The sequence below is a fragment of the Canis lupus genome, chromosome 33 (genome assembly GCF_011100685.1).
Source record: "Canis lupus familiaris isolate Mischka breed German Shepherd chromosome 33, alternate assembly UU_Cfam_GSD_1.0, whole genome shotgun sequence".
Classification (NCBI taxonomy): Eukaryota; Metazoa; Chordata; class Mammalia; order Carnivora; family Canidae; genus Canis; species Canis lupus.
Window position 1 is genome coordinate 24,059,700 of NC_049254.1, and position 17,142 is coordinate 24,076,841.

Below are 17,142 nucleotides of genomic sequence, written 5' to 3' on the forward strand. Positions count from 1 at the left end.
GAGATGCCTGGGTGGCTCAACTGGTTAACCATCTGCCTTCAGCTCAGGTCATGATCTCAGGGTCCTGGGATTGAGCTCTGCATCGGGCTTTCTGCTTAGCAGGGAGTCTCCTTCTCTCTCTCACTCTCCCTGTGTTCTCTTTCTCTCTCAAACAAATAAATAAAATCTTTTTAAAAAAAAAAAAGAAAGAAAGAAAGGAGCCAAATCCAAAAAGAAACCTATAGTATGAGTCTATTTATATGGAATTCAAAATCAGCACTAAACTGTGGCACTTAGGAGGTAAAAAAGAAAAGAAAAGCAAGGAAATGAATACTGTAAAAATCAAATAAAAATCAGAATAGTGGGGCAGCCCAGGTGGCTCAGCGGTTTAGTGCCGCCTTCAACCAGGGCGTGATCCTGGAGACCCGAGATCGAGTCCCACATCAGGCTCCCTGCATGGAGCCTGCTTCTCCCTCTTCCTGTGTCTCTGCTTTTCTCTCTGTGTCTCATGAATAAATAAATAAAATCTTTTTTAAAAAATCAGAATAAAAATAAATAAATAAAATCAGAATAGTGATAAGTTTTAGAGGATAGGGAGAGGGTTGTGATTGCAAAGGAGTAAGAGGGAGCTTATAGGACTTCTTCACCTGGGTAGTATTTAGACAGGTGAATATTTAACATGTATTCACCAAGCCGCACATTAGTTTTCTGTTATTTTCTTATATGTGTCATACTCTTTAATTAAAAGCTAGAAATATGTGTGCATATATACAAACATATATATACATCCATGATGCTTGCAATATACATAAAATATTTCTGGACAGATCAAGAAATTGGTTAAGTATTGTCAGTAGGCTTAGGGACTGGGAGGAAATAGATATATTTTCCTCATGTTCATTTCCTTTTGTAGTCTGAATTTTTTTACAGTGTACACATATTAAGTTTTCAGTTATAATTCAGCTAATATAAAGTTTATAAGTGCTATAAGTTGGAAACTGAGACCCTGTGAGTTAAACATTTGGATCATGGGGCTCATAAGTGGCAGAACTAGGATATTTCTGGTGATGTCTGCCTTTTGAACCAAGGCTCTGTATAATTGCATCACAGTAATTTTTTGAATGTATTGTTCTGATAATGATTATTTCTTAAAAGATGACATAAACATTTGTGGGTTTTTATGTGTGTGTTGTTTGTTTGTTTATTTTTTACAGATTATCTTTCCTAAAAGAAGCTGTACAAATCATCATAAAGAATTCCTATATCTGTGCTTCTTCCAAGATGTACAGCTCTTATGGACTTGTCAATGTGTAATTCATGAGGAAAGATCTTTATTTTCCATAAACTTCCAATAATTTAAAATGATTTTCAGTAATAATAATCAAATGAAAGAGTTTATTCTCTTTGGTGTTTCCCAGATGCTCTACTTCAAGAGAAAATTTTCTTATGTTTCATTTCAACATTTTGTTAACTACGAGGATATTCTGGCTTAATCAAACAAAAAGAAATGTTACTGAATATTTCTTACATAGTTTTGGCTTGATATTCATGGTACATTGACCTTATCTGCTAAGTTTGAAAGCATCCATACTCCATGACCTGGCATTTCACCTCCTAAATATATACTCAGTAGAAATACATGAGTATATGCATCAACAGGCATGACAAGAATGTTCACAGCAGTACTTTTCTTTATAGCCCCTCAACTAGAAACCCAAACATTCATTGACATTGAAATAAAAAAATAAGCTGTGGCATATCCATATAATGGCACATCAACTTACCCTTGAGCTTTAGATCTAAGAATATTTATGCAACACCCCTATAGAGAGGGTGCTGTTGGAGAGCAATCTGCCCACCCTGTGTGTTGACAAACATTAGGATCCCTCCTCATTTAAAGATTGGTAAATAGGAAACAAACCCTAAAAACAAAAGTATCAACAACAAATCTACCTGAGCCCCATGCATGTTACTCTGAAAGCAGAATAAAAGCCTATCTTAGAAAATGTCCTTCTATAAGAAACAAGAAAATCTTCAGAAGCTACCTGCTGGTGATTTTAATAGGAGGCAAAAAGAAATGGCCTCAGGAAACTGAAGCAGAGAATAATAAGAGCAGATGCCAACAGAGAGATGTAGGCTGGAAAGAAAGGAAAGCTGGTTAATGTGAAAAAAAAAAAATGCAAAAAGATTAAAAAATCCAGTGAAACACATTTGGATGCAGTTTAAAGAACAAACTTCACAGCAGAGAATAAAAGAGGTGATGTTGCTAATGAAATTAAGTCATCCAGTATGGTTTGGGAAGGATAAAGAGATGAAAATGACAAAGAGGTTAGCTCTGGATGACCAATCCTACAAGCAGTAGGAAATCTTAAAGAAGAAATCAAGACAAATAAAATAGTTTTAACAAAAGATTTTCTGAGCTGAAAAAATACTTGATCATACAACTTTGGAAAGGTTTACCTTGTATTAGGATAACTGTGATCAAGGTAACTTTTCTTCGCCTGAGAATCACTGACAAACAGAAAAGCACTACACAATTAACGAGGGAGTTGAGTTTTGTTCCTTTAAAAATGCTAACCTGTTTGAGGTAAAAGTTATTTGTAAAATAAAAAATCGGGGACACAAGACAGAATGAGAAGAAGCAAATTAGGCAATGGGATAGAAGATAGTGGCAGGGTGGGCTATGGGGAGTGAAGGTGCCATACTATAGCAGGCAACAGCAGACTTATTCTGTAAAGAGCCAGATAGTAACTATTTTAGGTTTTGTGGGTTAGTTTCTGTTGCAATTACTCAACTCTGCCATTATAAGGTGAAAGCAGCAATAGGTAACATATAGAAGGCACATGGTTGTGTTCCAATAAAACTTTACAAGAACTGGCAGCAGCCAGATTTGGCCCTTGAGCTGTACTTTGCCCATCCCTGCTATATAGCAATGAACTAAAGTTGAAATCAATACCTACTTTCATGAAGTGTTTAAAGCAGCTTTTAATAAAGAACATATAATGAAACAATATTTTCTAAAACAATCTTTATGCAGTCTTTGAAAACTAAGATTTGTTTTTAGACAAAAAGGAAAATACAAAGTAATACAGAATTCTCATTAGCTAACTGAAGTTTACCAGGAGGGGAAAATTTTCTCTTACTAGCAAACTTCTACTTATAATGGCTTTAGTTAAAACACCTAAACTTTAATAACCATTGCTCTTAAAAATAAAAGTGATGAGCAAAACTCATGTTTAAAGCATGCGGTCATGGCAACTGAAGCTATGTAGTTGGTTGGGACTAGTCGAATAATCAATAGCAATACACAATCACAATGAGCTGATTTGTAAAGTAGAAAAATTTTTTTTCATGGATGCATAATCGTATACAGTGAACCTTCATGCCACTTAACAAAGGCATTGCCTCTTCTCAACATGCTTAAGAACAGGCAAGGTAAAATCCAAGGAAGAAGTGTGTAGTGTGAGTAAAGGATCTCTTTGGGATGAGAAACCATTAAGTGCAAAATTGTTAGAGATTCCAAATCTTTAGGTGCAGAACCCGAGACAATTTAAAGGCTGAGTATACGTTGATTCAAGAGAACTCTCATCCCCATCCTCAATTCTGGACCCTAGTACCTACCTGGGAGTAGAGTTGCACCTACTAAGACGACTTGGAGTACACTTTTATGCAGCAAGCTACGCAGAGAATTAAAGGCCCAGTTACCAGTAGAATGGAGAATGCTAGCTGGCAAGAGTGATATAGAAGTGGCCTCCAACTGTGCTTACCGCTTGGTGGAACGAAGGCCAAGCTAGCCTCTTAACATTGGAGTAGCCTGGAGGTTAGGAGAATATGCTCTGGAGCCAGATGCTCTGGATTGAAACCCCAGTGTGTCCTCAAACAAGTTACTTGATCTCATTAAGCTTGAGCTTCCTCAAATCTAAAATGGTATAACAATAGAATGTATATCATGGAGTTGGTATGAGGATGTAATGAATTCATTCATGTAAAGGGCTTGGGAACAGCAGCTGGCATATGATAAGCATTCAACAAGTACCATTTAGCTATTTTTATTATCACTATGGGATAGAAGCAAAAGATACGGTGGAGCAAAGTAACTACATCTACCGCTATGCAGAAAGTAGCTCAGTGGATGTCAGTTGCTAACTAATCAGATGAATTTCTCCATCTCACTTGGGGATGAGTGAGAAGGAGAGAGAGAGGAACGAGTGTCCCATGTTCTGTAGAATCCTGAAGTATTGGCAATAAGGGCATATTCTACTAGACACCAGAGCAGTAGAAAGAAGCCATTATGAAGAAGAATTTCCCAGAAAACTTAACTAAAACCATTGAAGGAGGCTTCTTTTATTATAGTTGTCAAAAATTGAGGAAACAGGAAACAAAGACTGTAATAGTTCTTAACCATGGCTGCATGCTAAAATCATCAAGTACTTTAAAGAATTGGTTCTTGGGCCTCTCCAGGCCAATTAAGATAGAATCTTTAGAAGTGGAACCAGGCAAAGGTTTTTGTTGTTGTTGTTGTTGTTGTTTGTTTTTGTTTTTGTTTTAAGTTTCCCAAGTGATCTAATGTACATTCAAGACTTAGAATAGGAGAAATCTTTCCCAAAGTAACTATCTCTCCCCAAGTACTGACCATTCAGAAACTTACCATAGGAGACATATCTTTAGTCAGGCTTTAATGATATTTTATTTCTAAAGCCTCAAAGATTGAAAAGACTAGAAAAAAATTGTGGGCACTGAGCACAATCATAACACTTGTACTTCCTCTGCCATAGCCCATATCACACTTGATTATAATTGCCTGCATAATCATCTCTCTCACCAACTGGACTGTTAGCTCTGAGATGAAGGCAGGAGCTATGCCTCATAAGTACATTTGTTTTTATTCCTGGTACCTGACACAGTTTCTGGCATGTGGTAATCTCTCAATAAGTATTTATTGAATGAAATTCTACACACTTAATATTTGTAAAAGCAAATACTTCTATGATTTGGAAGAACATTTGTGAATATCTTGGTATTTTATGGTATGAAATGAGTTTTTAAAAATAAAATTCTCGATTTATAATATTCATTTCTAGCAAATAAAGGTGTAACTTTTTGTGATTCAACTGGTGAATATTTCACAGGAACCAAGTAAGTCATAAAGGGTGTAGGAGCTTCTATACTACATCCAAAAGGGAGTTTATCCACTTATTCTGGACAAACAACATTAACAACTTTAAAAACCTCCAACAGAGGTTTTAGAGAAATGTTTTTCTCAATAATATTTTTAATAGAGGTTAAAGGCATCATATTAAAATATAACCATAATATCAGCTTCTAATTATGACAGAAAGAAGAGGCCAGCAATTCTCCTCCACTAATAGATAGGGAAGTAGGTAGATAGATGATAGATACATACATACATACATACATACATACATACATACATACATACATAGATGATAGATAGATATAACTAGACAAAATTGTAAAAAAAAAAAAAAAAACCTCACCCATTTTAGGGCCTAGAAATCTCAGAGATGGCCAACACTTTAAAAACCTACTAAAGATTCAGGTAAGAACAGCACAGGTCTACACTACCCCTAACCCCCATGCAGCTCAGTCTGCAAGAATGGCAGTCTTCCAGTCTAGCAGTTTTGTTGCCAGAGAGGAAAGACTTAATTTAGGGTGGGGAGATGGGGAGAAATCTTGTGACATTACATGCTAAAGGTAGCACCTTTTCAGTAGTTGATAGAACAATTAAATAAGAAATCAGTAAAATTTAGACAATCTGAACACTACTCATTGCCTTAACCTAATGCTAATCAGAACACTACACCTAACTACCACAGGATATACATTCTTTTCAAATGTACATAGAACATTTGTTGCGATAGATCATATCCTGTGCCATTAAACAAGTCTCAATAAATTCAAAGAATTGAAATAAAATATGTTCTCTGGATGCAAATAATTAAATTAGAAATCAAAAGAAAAAAGTAAAGTTAGAAAATCCCCCAAACATTTGGACATTAAACAATAAATAGCTTTTGGATCAAAAAGACATCACAACAGAAGTTAGAAAATACTTTGACCTGAATGATTGAGAAAATACATCTTTGAAATTTATGGGATGTAACTAAAGCAGTCAACAGATAAATATATACTTTTATATGCTCATGTGGGAAAAGAGGTTTAAAACCAAGTAAATTTCCACATGGGAAAGACACAAAAAGAAAAAGCAAACCCAAAGTAAGTGCAGCAGATATTTTAAGAACAGAAATCAGGGCAGCCCAGGTGGCTCAGTGGTTTGGCACCTGCCTTCAGCCCGGGGTGTGATCCTGGAGAGCCGGGATTGAGTCCCACGTCAGGCTCCCTGCATGGAGCCTGCTTCTTCCTCTGCCTGTCTCTCTGCCTCTCTCTCTCTCTTTGTGTCTCTCATGAATAAATAAATAAAATCTTTGAAAAAAAATCAATGAAACAATAGAGATAACAAAGCCAAAATTTTGTTCTTTGAAAAGGTTAATAAAATTAATTCCTAGCAAAACTTGTTTAAAAAAGAAAACAAATTTCAATGTCAAAATGAGAGGGAGTATCATTTTGGGGAGTGAAAGAAGGAATGTCACTACAGGTCCTATAGGCGTTAAAAGAATAAGGGAGTATTTGGAAAACTTATAACAGTAATTTGATAGCTTACATGGAATGGACAGTCTTGAAACAATTTACCAAAACAGATATAAGAATAAAATGCAATTTCTGAGTAGCTCAATACCTGTTAGGTAAATTGAATTTTTGGTAAAAAAAATTTTCCCTCAAAGAAACCTTCCAAACCAGATGGTTTCAGTGGTGAGTTCATCAATCAATCAATCAAATAAATGAATTCAATCCCATAAATTCATCCAACATTTAAGGATACTGATACTAATTTTATACAAACTCAGAAGATAAAGAGGAAGCACTTCTTGATGAAGTTTTGGAATGTAGGTGAGGTTTGGTGGGGTGAGGTCCAGAACCGACAACCAAGAATTCTTGAGATGTCTTTGGTACAAAATGGTGGTTTTATTAAGGCCCGGGGACAGGACCAGTGGATAGGAAGAGCTGCTCTCCTGGGCCTGTGAGGGATGGCTGATTCCCTCCATCATTCCATGGGAATCAGCCATCCCTCACAGGGAGATAGCATACTCTAAGGAATTTTGGAAGCAAGGTTTCCAGAACCTTGAAAGGGCTAGCTATTGTTGGGGAAAGGTCATTTATTTCCGTCTAATAAAACCTGAGTCATGAGACCCTTCAGGTGTGTATCGGTGGGCCACGTGCTTGGGGATGATTGCCAACATGTATCTTGCAGAGTAGAAATAAAGCAAATTTCTAAAAGTTTAGATTGCCTTTTGCCCTTAGCAAAGTATTAACATCGAGGCAGTTGAGTCTGTAGACTCTGCCTGTTTCAAGGACTTGTCAATGTGCTGCCCCAGGCTTGTGCATTGTCTTCAGCTAGCCCTGTTCCCCCATAACTTCATATCACACTTTTAAGAGGCCAGTAAAATCATAATGCCAAAACCTAACAAAGGTAAGAAAATAAGGTTAAATATCTATATCCTTCATGAATATAGATGCAAAAGTCATTAAGAAAATGTTACCAAATCAAATCCAGCACTACATGAAACAAAACAAAAACCAAGACAATACATCAGGATCAGTGGATTTTTCCAAAGATGCGAGGTTGGTTCAAGATTCAGAAGTCAATATAATTCACTACATTAATAGGAAAAAAGGATAAAAGCATTATGATTTTAATAATCAAAGAAAAATCAAAATGCCTCTCTCATTTGGGATTAGAAATTCTCAAAAAAAAAAACCCCAAAAACTTAGGAATAGAAAGTAACTTCTTCAATCTAACAAAAGGATCCATATACAAACGTACAGCCTGCATAATATCGGATGGTGAAATACTGAATACCACCCACCTCAATACTGGTAAAAAAGCAAAGATATCCACCCGCACCATTCTATTCTATATTAGCTCTAAATGGTGCAATAAGGTAAGGGGGGAAAAGCATAAAGATTGGAAAGGAACAATTAAAACTAAAAACATTTTGCAGAAAACATCATTGTTTACACAGAACAACCTAAGAAATATTAAAGAATGACTCCTGGACAACTACTATTTAACAAAGTCACAGGACACAGGCCAATATACAGAAAAATATGTATGACTATATACTAGCAATGATTGGAAGATGCAAAAAAATTAAATTCTATTCACAGTAGTATTAAAAGACCTAGACACCTAAAACTTAATAAATTTAACAAAAGACATAGAAGACCTCTGCGCTGAAAACTACAAAACACCATGAAAAAATTAATGACCTAAATGAAGAGATATACAATGTTCATGAACTGGAACACACAATGCTATTATGATGTTGACTCTCCCAACTAAATCTGTAGATTCAATGCAATCACGAAACAGCAGAGGCATTTTGATAAGTAGATTTTAAGATTTACATGGTAAAACAAAGGGCTAAGAAAGAGCCAAAACAATTTTAAACTGGAGGGTATTATGCTAAACGAAGTTCAATCAGAGAAGGACAATCATTATATGGTTTCACTCATACAAGGAATATAAAAAATAGTGAAATGCATAGGGGAAGGGAGGGAAAATGAGTCGGAAAAATAAGAGAAGGTGACAAAACACGAATGACTTCTAACTGGGAAACAAACAAGGGGTAGTGGAAGGGGAGTCGGGTGGGGAGATGGGGTGACTGGGTGACGGGCACTGAGGGGGGCACTTGACAGGATGAGCACTGGGTGTTATACTATATGTTGGCAAATCGAACTCCAATAAAAAAAATATACATATTAAAAAAAAAGAGCCAAAAAGCCATTTTGAACAAAGTTGAATGGTCCATGCTACCTGATTTCAAAACTTGCTATAAAGCTGATTCTAAGACTTGCCAAAAGACCGCATAATGTTAGCATAAGGGTAGATAAATAGATAAATGTTACAGGATATGGAGTCCAGATAGTGGCCCATTCATTTACAGTTAGTTTTTGACAAGGTGTCAGAGCTATGTAATGGGAAAAAGAAAGTCTTTTCAACAAATGGTACTAGAAAACTGAATAAATGAAGGGAGGAATGAGTCTTGATACCTACATCACACAAACACAAATATTAATTTTGTATGGATCTCAGAATTTAAAGCTTAAACAGTAAAACTCCATGAATAAAACATAAGAGAATGTCTTCATGACTTATCTGCAGAGGACCCAAAAAATATTTATCATAAAGAAAAAAGACTAATATGCCTATAGATCCTTCTGAAGAGGGGTTATTCACCTTTATGACCAGGATGGACACAAAACCCAACACACTTCTGAAATAGGCTTTCTTATTTCATTGATCACCTTTCTCAAAAGGACCCTTACCTGTATCTGTATCATTTCCTTGTACAGAGAGGGAAACTGAGACATACACAAAGAAATGAGGCATCCCACTAGCATTGGTGATATCAGCAAAATGGCAGAGTTAGCAGCTCCAAATTCCTGTCCTTCCCTAGAAACATTAAAGAACAAACAGCAACTATTAGAACCAACTTTGCCTGGACTCCTGAAAAAAGTCAAAAGTTTATAACAACCAAGCAGATGCTGAATCAAAAAAAGGACAACTTAAAAATGGTAGGAAAGCGATCACGGGACTTCTGGGGAAGATGGCCGAGTAGGAGGATCCTAGACTCACCTCCTCCCACAGATACACATATATAACACCCACGTCAGTATAAATAACCCAGAAAATAACTCGAAGACCGGCAGAACAGACTCTCCACGGCTAAATGTAGAGAAGAGGCCACAGTGAAAAATGGTAGGGAGAGCAATGACGTGATTGGGAACTAAACTGACCCATGAGACTGTAGGAGGGAGGGACCCACTGGTGTGGGGAGGGAAGAGGAGCAGACCCCAGACCGGGAGGTCCAGGCACAAGCAATCTGCATTGGGAAGACAAACCCCCATAACATTTGGCTTCAAAAACCATAAGACCTAAATTTGTGCATTCATTTTTTTTTTAAGCTTTATTTATTAATGAGAGACACAGAGAGAGAAGCAGGCTCCTTGCTGAGCAGCAGGGATTCCTGCTAAGCAAGGAGCCCCATGCAGGACTCCATCCCAGGACCCCAGGATCATGCCCTGAGCCAAAGACAGACACTCAACCACTGAGACACCCAGGGGTTCCAACTCTGTGCATTCCTACAATCAGTGTGGCCTAACATCTGGAACTTTAAAAAATCAGTGGGCCCACCCCTGGGAGAATTGGAAGGTTATAAAAAACTGAGTCCCTGTCCTTAAAGAGACAGTGTAACAAACAGCCCCATGGATATATAGCATAGAAGCAGCAGTTTGAAAAATGCCTGACATAAAGGGGAGGAGATTTGTTCACTAATCTCAGAGCATATGCTGGAGGGGTAGGGATATTTGGGAGACTTTAGCAAGAGCAAAAGAGTTGGTGGACATCCTTTCCCTCTCCTGCGCTCTAGTTTAGATGTAAGGACAACTGTGATAACCAGCACATTGTGAACACTCTCACCTAGCTGGCTAATGGTTCGCCCTGCACCCCCCTTCTGCAGACTGCCCCCTCCAGCCCAGCCTTAGCAGGGATTTTCCCAGGTGGCTACAGGTTCCCTCCTGCAGCAGACCAGGTGGGACCTTGCTGGCATTGCACCCCCCTTGCTCCCTCATTCTCCTGCAGATCCACCCCATCAAACATGGCCTTGACAGGAGTCCATCCAAACAGCACCACAAGCCTGGCAGTGTGCAAGCAGGCCCAATGGGGGTCAGTCCATTCTAAAGTGACTTCTGCAATCGGAGAAGGACAAACATTATATGGTCTCATTCATTTGGGAAATATAAATAATAGTGAAAGGGAAGGGAGAAGAAATGGGTAGGAAATATCAGAAAGGGAGACAGAACATGAAGACTCCTAACTCTGGGAAACGAACTAGGGGTGGTGGAAGGGGAGGAGGGCGGGGGGTGGGGGTGAATGGGTGATGGGCACTGAGGGGGGCACTTGACAGATGAGCACTGGGTGTTATTCTGTATGTTGGCAAATTGAACCAATACAAAATAAATTTATTATTAAAAAAAATAAAGTGATTTCTGCCCCAGAGAGAAGTAAGAAAAACACACATACCAGTTTGCAGCCCCACTAGTGGGCTGAGCAAGACACCTGGTCTGAGTACAGACCTCACCCCCCAAGGAAAGCTTCTCAGGGGACAAGAGAGGGAGAGTGCCCTGCAGTCCTACGACTCAAGCCCAAAGCATTGCCAGACTAGCTCACTAACAACACAGGAACTAAGCCCTGCCCACAACAGACAAAGCCATTGCAGATGACTGGACTGAAGGCAAATATGACTCAGCCACAACGGTAGGGCCCACACAACACACACACCCCTAAAGCACCAGATTCTGGCAAAGAGGTGATATTGCAGTACAGGGCATTACAGGACCTCTTCTTCAAAGGTCCATGACTTTTAAGAGCAAGAGATCTAGCTGACTTTCCTAACACACAGAAACAGACACAGAAAGTTACACAAAATGAGGAGACAGAAGAATATGTCCCAAATGAAAGAATAAGACAAAATCACAACAAGAGAGTTAAATGAAATGGAGATAAATAACATATCTGATAGAGAATTCAGAGAAATGGCCATAAAGATTCTCACAGGACTTGAGAAAAGAGTGGAGGATCTCAGTGAGGTCCTCAATGAAAAGATAGAAAACATAAAAAAAAAAAAAAGAACCTTTTAGAGATGAAGAACTCAATAACTGAAATAAAAAAAAAAAAACATTAGAGGGAATAAATAGTAGACTAGAGGAAGCAGAACAGATTAGTGACCTGGAGCACAGAGTATGGGAAAGCAATCAAGTTGAATGAACAGGAGAGAGAAAAAAATAATAAAGAGTGAAAATAGGTTAAGGGAATTCAGCCATACCGTCAATCATAACTTTCACATTATAGAGATCCAAAAAGGAAAAGAGAGAAAAAGAGGGAGAAAATTTTATTTGAAGAAATAATAGCTGAAAACTTCCCAAACCTGGGGAACAAAACATAAATTCAGATCCAGGAGGCACAGAGAGCCCCCCCCCCCCCATCAACCCAAGGAGGTATACATCAAGACACACAGTGATTAAAATGGCAGAAAGTGGGCAGCCCCGGTGGCGCAGCGGTTTAGCGCCGCCTGCAGCCCAGGGCATGATCTTGGAGACCCGGGATCGAGTCCCACGTGGGGCTCCCTTCATGGAGCCTGCTTCTCCCTCTGCCTGTGTCTCTGCCTCTCTCTCTAGCTGTGTCTCTATGAATAAATAAATTTAAGAAAAAATAAAATGGCAAAAAGTAGTGATAAAGCAACAAAAGAAAAACAGTTACATGTAAAGGAAACTGCATGAGGCAATCAGTTGGTTTTTCAGCAGAAAACAGGCCAGAAGGGAGACATGATATCATCAAAGTGCTGAAAGAAAAAAACTGCAACTGCAAACCAAAAAACTGTACTCTGTCAAGGCTATCATTCAGAACTGGAGAAGGAGTTTCCCAGACAAAATTTAAAGGAATTCTAAAAACCAGCCTTACAAGAAATGTTAAAGGGGACTCTGAATGAAAAGAAACACCATAAGCAGGAGTAAGAAAAGTAGGAAGCACAGAAGCCATAAAATTAAGTATATCTACAAAAATCAACCAAGGGATTCACAAAATAAAAGGATGCAAAGGGGGATCCCTGGGTGGCTCAGCGGTTTAGCGCCTGCCTTTGGCCCAGGGCGTGATCCTGGAGTCCCGGGATCGAGTCCCACGTCAGGCTCCCTGCATGGAGCCTGCTTCTCCCTCTGCCTGTCTCGCCTTTCTCTCTCTCTCTCTATCATGAACAAATAAATAAATAAATCTTAAAAAAAAAAAAAAGAATGCAAAGTATGACACCATATCCTAATATGTAGGGGGGAAGAGGAGGAAAAAATTAGTGTTTTTGGAATTGGCTCAAACTTTAGTGAACACCAAGATAATATAGCCTGCTATATGCACCGATGTCATATACCAACCTAATGGTAACAACAAATAAAAAACCAGTAATAGATATGCAAAAAAAGAGAAAGGAATCCAACTATATCACTAGAGAAAGCCAACAAACCATGAGAGAAGAGAGTAAAAGAACAGAAGAACCACAAAAACTATCATAAACAAGTAACAAAATGGCAATACATACATACAATAATTACTTTGAATGTAAATGGACTAAATGCTCCAATCAAAAGACATAGGGTCATAGAATGGATTAAAAAAGCGAGATCGAACCCCATGTTGAGTGTAGAAACTACTTAAATAAATAGAAGTAACTTACTTTTTAAAAGGCCTACCTATATGCTGTCTATAAGAGACTCATTTCAGACCTAAACATACTTACACTTTGAAAGTAAAAGGTTTGGAAAACATTTATCAAGCAAATGGAAGTGAAAAGAAAACCAGGTTAGGGCAGCCCCAGTGGCGCAGCGGTTTAGCGCCACCTGCAGCCCAGGGTGTGATCCTGGAGACCCAGGATCAAGTCCCACGTCGGGCTTCCTGCATGGCCTGCTTCTCCCTCTGCCTGTGTCTCTGCCTCTCTCTCGCTCTCTCTGAATAAATAAATAAATAAATCTTAAAAAAAAAAAAAAACCAGGTTAGCAATACTTCTATCAGACAAAATAGACTTTAAAACAAAGACTGTAACAAGAAACAAGGAAGGACACCACATAAAGGGAACAATCCAACAATAAGATGTAACAATTGTAAATATTTATACACCCAACATGAAAGCATCCAAAGACATAAAGCTGCTGATAATAAATATAAAAAAGATCATTAATAGTAATACAATAATAGTAAGGAACTTTAACACCCCATTTACATCGATGGATAGATCTTCCAAACAGAAAATCAACAAGGAATCAGTGGCTTTGAATAATGCATTGGACTAGATGGAGCTAAGAGAGAGATTCAGAACATCACATCCTAAAACAGTGGAATACACATTCTTTTCAACTGCATGTGGAACATTCTCCAGAAGAGATCACATGCTGGTCCACAAAACAAGTCCCGACAAATTCAAAATTGAAAAGTCATGCATCCTTTCCAACTACACCACCATGAAACTAGAAAACAAGCACAAGCAAAATCTGGAAAGAAAATACATACATGGAGGTTAAATAACATGCTACTAAACAATGAATGGGTCAACCAAGAAATCAAAGGGGAAATCAAAAAATACATGGAGGGACACCTTGGTGGCTCAACAGTTGAGCGTCTGCCTTTGGCTCAGGGCTTGATCCTAGAGTCCTGGAATCGAGTTCCACATCGGGCTCCCTGCTTGCAGCCTGCTTCTCCCTCTGCCTGTGTCTCTGCTTCTTTGTGTGTGTGTGTGTGTGTGTGTCTCATGAATAAATAAAATATTTTTAAAAAATACATGGAGACAAATGAAAATGAAAATACTGGTCCAAAATCTTTGAGATGCAGCAAAAGAGGTTCTAAGAGGGAATTTTACTCTGTAGTTAAGAATCTATTTCTTGGTTTGGCTCTCTCTCTTTTTTCCCCCTTTGCTAGTTTGCTGATGATTACCAGAAGGGAGGTGGGTCAGGGGACAGCTTATATTTCAGGAGTGCACTTATTATGATGAGCACCTTGTGTTGTGTGGAAGTATTGAGTTACTATATTGTACACCTAAAACTAATATTACGCTGTATGTTAACTCTTTTAAATAAAAGTTTTTTTAATTTATTTTTTATTGGTGTTCAATTTACTAACATACAGAATAACCCCCAGTGCCCGTCACCCATTCACTCCCACCCCCCGCCCTCCTCCCCTTCTACCACCCCTAGTTCGTTTCCCAGAGTTAGGAGTCTTTATGTTCTGTCTCCCTTTCTGATATTTCCCACACATTTCTTCTCCCTTCCCTTATATTCCCTTTCAATATTATTTATATTCCCCAAATGAATGAGAACATATAATGTTTGTCCTTCTCCGACTGACTTACTTCACTCAGCAAAAGTTTTTTTTTAAAGAGGGATGTTTATAGCAATACAGGCCTACTTTAAGAAGCAAGAAAAATCTCCAACAACCTGACCTTCCATCTAACAGAGAAAAAGAATGAAACCAAAACCAATAGAAGGAGACAAATAATAAAGATTAGAGCAGAAACAAATGAAATAGAAACTGGAAAAAAAAAAAAGAAAAAGAACAGGTCAATGAAAACAGGAGCCACTTCTTTGAAAAGATCAACAAAATTGATAAACCTTTAGCCACACTGATCAAAAAGAAGAGAGAAAGAGGACCCCGACAAAACCAGAAACGAAAGAGGAGAAATAATAAACAGCACCACAAGGAAAGATGCAAAGAAAGATTTAGGAAGTAACATGCTTGCCCAGGACGGGACACACGTTCAGAAAAGACATGTGAGGACCCTAAGCTTCTGCCACCTACCTGAGCACACCCCAGAGGGGTCCTAAGAGATTTTGAGGAGGACCACTGGACTGGTTGCTAAACACCTGCTTTCCTCAGGCTCCACCACTAGTGTGATACTCCTGTAGGAGACTTGCTCTGTTGTTCTTTCTAGACATAAATATTCCTTGACCAGGTAACACATTCCATGAATTCACACTAAGGAAACTCCCTAGGCTAATTAGATCTGCTTTCCCCTAAAGAATGACTTAAGAGCTCCAGATTTTTGGTTCCTGCAACAGACAACGTGCAGAATGGAGGTCAGACACTCGAATTTCTCCTCCTCCCCATCTGTGCTGGAGGCTGACTCAGACTCTGGTCGCAGGCATCCGGATGCTGAATAACCACGGTGTCTTTTCTGGCTGGTTTCTTAGCTTCGAGGTGTGCCTAATGTTGAAGCTGCACTTACGGATGGCAGAGGCCCCGCAGTCCCACAGCCATCCTCCTGCCTTCCGGTCCACGAGCTCACAAGACACCCAGAAGACCCCTGCAGAAACCTGAGGATAGCTGCTTTGCCTCAGTGATTTTAGAACATGTTCTTACTTCCCTGTTTTTGCTGTAAATAATTCACCATTTTTATAAGCGAGATAAGGTCAGGCCCTTGTGAGCCAGGAGAGATTTGAGAGATGATGAAAGCTACGTATTTTGCACACAACGCGAGGACTTCTGGCACACTGCCCCACTTGAGCTGGGATCCTGCTTTCCTATTCTCCCCTAGACACAAAAACGCCTATCTTTCCAAAAAGGCCAATTTTTTCAGGACTTTTTTTTTTTTTTTTTAGAGTAGTTATAGGTTCACAGAAAAATTGAGAGGAAGGTACAGATATTCCGCATCTGCTCTGCCCCTGCATGCGCTCAGCCTCATAGCCTGCCCATTATCAACTCTCCCCACCAGAATGGTACACTAGTTGCAACCACTGAACCAACCCTGCTACATCATCATCACTCAAAGTCTAGAGTTTACATTAGAGTTCACTCTTGGTGGTGTCCATTCTAGGTTTGGATAAATGACATATTTAGTGACATGTGTCCACTGTTACAGTATCATCCAAGAATGTTTACTCTGCCTTAAAAATCCTCAGTGCCCCCAGAAAGAGCCATTTTTAATCTTGGAAACATAGGTTTTCTGGAGTGAGTCAGTCTTCTCATCCCCCGCTGTGGTCATGGCCTACTGGTCACAGCTTCACAGGGTCCTAAAGGTGCCACCAGGCCCAGAATATAGCCCTCAGGGCCCCCTAGACAGGTTGCTTTCACTGGGACCCCAAGCCAGTGCTTCACCTCTTCTAGGTCCTCCCTGTCCAAGGCCCAAGTCAGCCTCACAACCAGTGAGATTCATAATCCGATGCTCCCCAGTGCTAGCAGAATCCCCTATGGACAGACGGAAGCCGGCCTGAAAGAAAGGAGTCCCATGACCATGGGTCCCAGTCACCACCCCTGGCCAAGCTGACTGACAGTGCGACGTGTGCACCATCTTATTTCTGCATTTGGCTGAGGAGAGCAAGGTGAGCAACCCCTTGATAAATGCTGACCCTAGACTCTCGTCCTCTTCAAACATCTGGGAGGGGAAAACTGAGAGGAACAGAAGAGATCAGTTTAACTAAAAAGCAAAAACAAAAACAAAACCAAGAAAACCATACTTATTCTTACTTTTCTTATTGGGAGGGCTTGATGAA

General features: G+C 39.1%; 1 protein-coding gene and 1 long non-coding RNA gene across 8 annotated transcripts in view; one reads left to right on the plus strand and one right to left on the minus strand.

Annotated features, from left to right (window-relative positions):
• CFAP91 (cilia and flagella associated protein 91) overlaps nt 1–5,053 on the plus strand; it is a 105,824-nt gene extending 100,771 nt beyond the window's left edge. For all 6 annotated transcript variants that reach the window (XM_038582945.1, XM_038582946.1, XM_038582944.1 and 3 more), the window contains one exon: nt 1,194–5,053. The gene's annotated coding sequence lies outside the window, so the exon portion shown is untranslated. The remainder of the gene's footprint in view (nt 1–1,193) is intronic.
• The window catches only part of LOC106558176, a 70,810-nt gene that overhangs the window by 40,516 nt on the left and 13,152 nt on the right, over nt 1–17,142 (minus strand). Inside the window, exons 1-2 of one of the 2 annotated variants that reach the window (XR_005383369.1) lie at nt 15,452–16,058; nt 9,388–9,514 (exon numbers count right to left, since the gene is read on the minus strand). This is a non-coding gene — a long non-coding RNA (uncharacterized LOC106558176). Of the gene's footprint in view, nt 1–9,387; nt 9,515–15,451; nt 16,059–17,142 lie in introns of those variants that run through there. The other variant, XR_005383368.1, reaches the window with a different exon arrangement.